Here is a 6,345-nt window from a genome sequence, read left to right as displayed (position 1 = left end):
CGGGGCCCCGCATGGGCAAACCGATGATGGAGCTATGCGGAATCTGTGCAGGTAGGCCGGAAACCTGCCATGCCCGGTCAACAGGGAAACCAGAGGGCGCGACGGTGGAAACGAGAGTGGCAAGGTGGAAACGTCAGGGACCCAGGAATAAATCCCAATTCCCTCGTTGTATTCGCGCCACCATGCAGCCCACCTGGCACGCACGACGGCGCGAAACGCCACCCGAACCGAGACTCTCGAGCGCAGTACACTCCGCACCCGCGGCGACAAGCTGGCGCGAGAGGCCACTAAGTCTGCAATTTCGTTGCCGAGGACACCGGAGTGTCCTGGCACATGAAATAGTTGGAAATTTTTGGTGGTCTGCAAAGCGGAGAGGTCTAATTTAATTTTATAAATATTTGAATCGTGTGTGGCATAGGAAGCCAAGGCCGAAAGGATTGCCTGGCAATCGGTATAAAAGAATACCGGCGCCGCACCCGGAAGTGTACGCGCAAAGGTGACCGCCTCTGCAAAGGCGACCAGCTCCACGGCGTATGGAGATGTAGCACCCTCAACCCGAAAACGGCCGACCGCCCGCAGGTCACCGCGCACGCCAAACGCCACAAAAGCAGCGCCCGCAGATAGAGAGGTGTAAGCCTCATCGGTGTAGATGTGGTGCGCCGGCATCAACGCCGCAGCCGCCGCCGCCTCCACATCCAATCGGCGGTGCTCGAAAGCGACAACCTCTTTAGGATGTCTATCGGTAGGGAGGAACGCCTCCTCGACCTCGACAGCACGGAAGGACCTCGTCACGAAAGCAACGTCTTGCCGACGGAAGAAGAGGTCAAACTCGGCGTTCAACCTGTCGAGGTCTATCGCCAAGGGAGGAGCGTGCAGAAGTATCTGCAACGCCCGCGTGCTCGTTGTGGAATAGGCCCCCGCCAACACCAAAAGCGGGGACCGCTGCACCGAGACGAGGCGAGAGCAAACACCCGAGTGAGCAGGCGCAGTCCACCAAACGGGCGATGCGTAGGCGAGCGTCGGGAGCACGACCTGGCGGCAAAGCGCCCTCAGACGAGCAGGCGCCGGCGTGCCGCTAATGCGAAAGAAAGTCGCCAGGCGAGTGGACAGCGTCTCGGCACACTCCTTGAGTCTCTCCGCGTGGGGAATAAATGAGAGGGTGCGATCGAAGACGACGCCGAGGACCTTGACGGCAGGCCTGAAAGACAGGCGGGCACCGTCAAGGCGAACGGCAGGCATTGTGCGACCTATTCCCCTCCGAGGAGGAGACCGTCTTGTCACGAGAGATGGTAATTCTCGCCCCCCTCGCCCACGCGGCGACTCGGCCGAGCGCATCGTCCGACAAACGCTCAAGCTCCTTCCTGCTCGCCCCAGGCACCAGAACGACAACGTCGTCCGCATACGCCTGGAGCGACACGCCCTCCGGCATCCGCACCGCCAGAAGGCCACGTACTATTACATTCCACAGCAGGGGAGACAGCGGGGATTCCTGCGGGCTGCCCAAGGTGGGACGTGCTACCCCGTCTCCCGCAAAGGCGCGGAAAACCACCTCTCGGTCGGATAGAAATGACCGGAGCAACGCGCAGTGGTTCCTCGGGCATCCCCAGTCACCGAGAGAACTCAGGACCAGGGGGTGCCACACGCTGTCAAATGCCCCCTGAAAGTCTATGGAAATCAACAGCACGTGCAGGCCAGAGTCCCGCAGCTGCCTCAATTTTGATACGAGAGCGTAAAGGGCCTGAGCAGCCCCCCGCCCTCTCGTGAAACCAAATTGTGCCTCGTGGTGCAGGCCGCAACGGAACAAGAAATGGTAAAGGCGGTCGTACAAGAGGCGCTCCAACACCTTTCCGACGACGGAGTTTATGACAATGGGGCGGTACGACGCAGGGGCCCCGGGCGGCCGACCGGGCTTTAAAAGGAAGATTATTCTTCCCCGCCGCCAGATTCGGAAAAAGTGGCCGAGGCGGAGCGCGGTATTGAACACAAACATGAAAAAGTCGGAGCGAACGGCCCAAAGGGCACGCAGCATGCGCGGGCTGATGCCGTCGAGGCCCGAGGCCGTCCCCAGTTTGGCGCGGGAGACCGCCAACTCGACCTCGCCAAACGTGAAGGGAACGTCCTCGGAGCCTCCCAAATAAGGACGGGCCGCCAAAGCGTGCAGCGCCACGTGCTCGGGGGTGTCCGACGCCGTCGAGTCGCTGGGAACTTGGGCTTCCAGGAGGACCGCGGCCGTCGCCAACACAGACTCCGTGAACGCTCCGTCCGGCCTCAATACCGGAGGGAGCAGAGGGGGTCCCCGCAGACGACCGAACGCCCTCCTGAAAGGCCGCCCATATAGATTTTGTAACGTGGCCTCGCGCGCAAGCTCGCGCGCGGCCGCAACCCGGTTCCGGAACCGGGCCAGGGCCCCGCTGAAAGCAGCGCGGTGGAATGAGCGCATCGAAGCGTCGCGCGCGCGCTGGTAACGCCGCCTCAGCGCGCGCACGCGTCTGCGCTCGAGTGCCAACTCGTCCGTCCACCACGACGCGCCCTCCCTGCGCGAAGTGGTTGGCCTCCGGGCAGAAGAGAAACGGCGGCGCTAGCGTTCGAAGATGTTTTGAAAACGGGTCACGATTAAATCGAGCGCGACGCCCGACCCGACGTCTGCGCCCGTCACCGCTGTAAAAAAGGGGGAATGGCCGATGGCCGATACCACACGGGCAGCCCCTCGAAGAGTGGGAATTCTCTCACGGGGCGCACTTACTGTGCCGAATGTTTGTGCTCGGACAGCGTGTCGGCGTCAGCCACCGACCAGCGAAAGCCCGCAAGAGCAAGGGCGGCGCTGGCCAATGTGACGTCGATCCAGCTGTCCGAATATCGGTTAGAGTAGGTAGGGGGAGACGCCGGATCGTTGAGCACGAGGAGGTCCGCTCCCGCAGCAAAGCGCAAGAGCTCGCCTCCGCGCGCGTCGCATACGTCTGGGCCCCACACCTCGTGCTTGGCGTTAAAATCGCCCGCCACCACTGTCGGAACGCCAGCTGCGAGCGCCAGCGCCGCAGACATTTCTGCGAGAATAGGCGAGAGCGGGGAATCGGGAGCGGCGTAGATTGCTATTAACGCGAACGTCGCCGTTTGTCGCGTGCACTTCACCGCGACCACGTTGGAGGACACGTATATGGGAAAAAGATCGACGCGCGGGTCGCGAGCGAGAACCGCGCATCGAGGGGCGGAGGGGTCGGCAAAAACCGCCCACTCCTGCGGAATCTGCGGTATGCGGCCATCCCGGACGTAAGGGTCCGAGAGCAATGCAAAATCAAACGAATGTTCCTCAACTCTGGAGACTAAAACTCCCGTGGCGCGCCTGCAATGGTCCAAATTTGCTTGAATAAATGAGAAAGGAAAGTTGAAAGTCATGACAAGAAAAAGCGAGGAATGAAATGAAAGATATGAAAGAAGGCGGAAAAGAAAAATGAGTAGACCATTGCAGGCACGCACAAAAGTGAGGACGGCAGTGCAAACCGGCGCGGCGCCACGGCGGCACACCCGGACGAACGGAGCCGGCGGCAGAAAGGGCGGTAAAAACAAAAAAAAAGCGAGTTAAAGCAGAAGGGATGGTTGAGAAATGGAGCGGAAAGTATGGGAAAGAATCAACGAAGGAAGGCAGACGGAGCGGGCGGGCAAACCGCGCTGCGAGAAAAGAAATGGAGGAAAGGCGGCGGAGGCTGGAAGCGAAAGGAACAAATAACGAGGGGGAAATGAAATGGGCGGCTCGAGCGCGTGCACGCAGAGCCGCTGGAGACAGAGATACGGAAGAAGAAATGCAAGGAAAGAAAAACCTCCGTAAATAAAGAAAAAAGAGGGAGGGAAAAGAAAAGAAAGAAGAAAAGAAAGGGTGTGGAGGAAGCGCGTCAGAGCGCGACTCCGGGCGCGACGCGTAATGGAACGGCACGGTTGCCCACCCACTCCGCGAAGACAAGGAATGATTACGTTGAGCCATAATCCGTTCGTCCCCTTAGGCGAGCCACACTCTCTAGCAAGATGGGACAAGAGGCCGCTCCCGCAGGGTGCGGAGGACCCTCGCGACCAGCCCTACGACACTCAGCGCAGGCAACGGCCGCATCGCCCGCTCGCACCGAGCAAGTCTCCGCCAAGTGATTCTCTGCACACTTGGTGCAAACAGCACTGTCGTTGTTGGAGGATTGGCGGCAAGCCCTGCGGGAGTGGCCGTAAGTAGCACAAAAAGTACACATTGGTACGTGAAGGTCCTCGACCACAGAGGCCGAGGACCAGCCGATAGTAAGACGTCCCCGCGCAAGGACACGGTGAAATGCGTCGGGCGGAAGGGACAATACGCGCGTCTTCGCCCCGTCCCGCTGGCGAAAAGTGTAGCGGCGGCGGATGGATCTAACGTCCAGACTGAGGTCTGGATTCTTCGCCACCGGTTGGGCGACGACCGCTTCGTCCGGCACATCCGGGTCCACACCATAAACGTGAACCTGCGGCTTGCGGCGCTCGGCCACCCGAACAGTCATAACTGTGCGGGTGGCCTCGTTTCGCTGGACCTTCGACCTGAGGTTATCGATCGTGTTTCGATCACGCGCCAGAACCGTTACGCCAGCGGGCGTGGCACGCAGCACGACGGGACCGATCCCCTCGTCCTCGGGGGTGATGTTTGCTTTCAAGGTAGTGATCAAATCCCGCGGCGATACGTGCGCCGCGGGCGCAGAGGTCAAAAAAGCAACGTGATTATTGACTTGCCGCATTGCTGTTTGAGGCGGCTGTGTCGGAATGGAAGGGGCCGCCCGCGGGGTCGAACCTCGGACGACCTCCTCGAAAGTGGGAGGCCGCACAGGCTCCGCCGGTACAGGACGCTGCTGGAATGTTGTAGACGCCGCCTCCAGTCGCGCCTCCGCGGTAGAAACCCTGGTCCGGGCAGCCGAAGACTCCCGGCACTCCGTCGACCACATGGCGCGGAGGACCTCGGCGCGACCGCGTGCGTCGGAGGCCAGTGCGCGATATTCCGCGCAGCGGTACACCATCTCGCCGAACATGTTCGAGATTTGCGTGCGGGCCTGGACCGGGATCTTGTTTTTGTCGTGGTTGAGGAACGCCGTGAGGCGCTCCTGCAACTGCGTGACTTCCGCGAAGTCCGGTATGGCAGCAAACGCCAGGTCTAGCCTGGCGCCGGAGTCTGCGGCGCCCGCGACGGGGGTGTTCGAGAAGTCACGGGCAGCCTCCGCGGTCGCACCAGCAGGAACCGGAACCAAGGACGGGCTCGGAGCGGCCGCCGTCGACTCCGGGACCAGCGACGAAGAGGACCCGGTGGCAGGACCCGAAGGTCTCGCGAAGTCCGCCGCCACGTCGGGCGGCACGGGCCGAGGCGCAGCGGGAGGCTGCGCGGTGGGAACCTCGTCCGGGACCTGGGCGATGATGGCGTCGCCAGCCTCCGAGAATGGGGAATCGGAGGGGTCCGACGGCACCCTCGAAGCGCTCGAGCCCGAAGTCGCGGTCGGTGAAATGCGGTGCAAAGTCACGATAGGGAAATTCGCCCGTGTGGGCGACACAGGGGAGGGAGAGCGCGAAGCGCTCATGGTAGGGCCGGAGGGCGTAAAGATAGCCGACCACCAACGGGCCAGCGCGGGGCCGGACTCAGGCCCCGCTAGGGCAAAACCCCAGGGCGAGGGCCCAAGTCCGCAAGCCCGTTCAAGTGGGAGAAAAAACCAGCCGCCCGAAGTAGCGGCCAGCGGTCGTGGAAGGGCGGAGAAAATGAAGTATGCGGCCCACCTGAAGATGGTAGTAGGTAGGACCGCGGCCGGTGAAGAGCGCCCCTACCAGCGTAGGGGACGCAAACGCTGGGGGTCGGGTGACGACAAAGTGTCCGGACCGCAATGGCGGGGACCGCAGGCAAGGGCGGGACCAGGATCCGCAGCCGGAACAGGAGGCCCCGTGGCTCAGAAAGAGCCAGAGGCGCCAGCAGCGGCAAAGAGGCAGCCGCGAGCAGCCACAGGAGGCCGCAGGCAGAAGCGGCCAAAAAACCGCCCCGACCGCCGAGACGGCGAAGACCGCCGCGTCCCAGGACCGCGGGCAGGTGGTGAATCCCGCAGTCAGGCCCAGGTCCGCGAACCGGGACCGCAAAAGGTGCCCCGATAGCCCCAAAAAGGAGCCCGGGGCAGCAGCAGGGACAGGCGGGGCAGGAGGAGAAACTTCGTCCTCCTCCTCACAGACCGTGAGCCAATTTGGGCCCACCGCCGCAAAAAGCGGAAAAACGCAAAAAAGCGGTTGAAAACCGCTGGCGGAGATGAATAACCGGGGAAAATCCAGTGGCAGGGGGCTGGAGGACCTCAGGAACCAAGGCCCTCAGCCCCG

Source organism: Amblyomma americanum, chromosome 11 (assembly GCF_052857255.1).
Source record: "Amblyomma americanum isolate KBUSLIRL-KWMA chromosome 11, ASM5285725v1, whole genome shotgun sequence".
Lineage (NCBI taxonomy): Eukaryota > Metazoa > Arthropoda > Arachnida > Ixodida > Ixodidae > Amblyomma > Amblyomma americanum.
Note: the sequence above shows the minus strand (reverse complement) of the source record.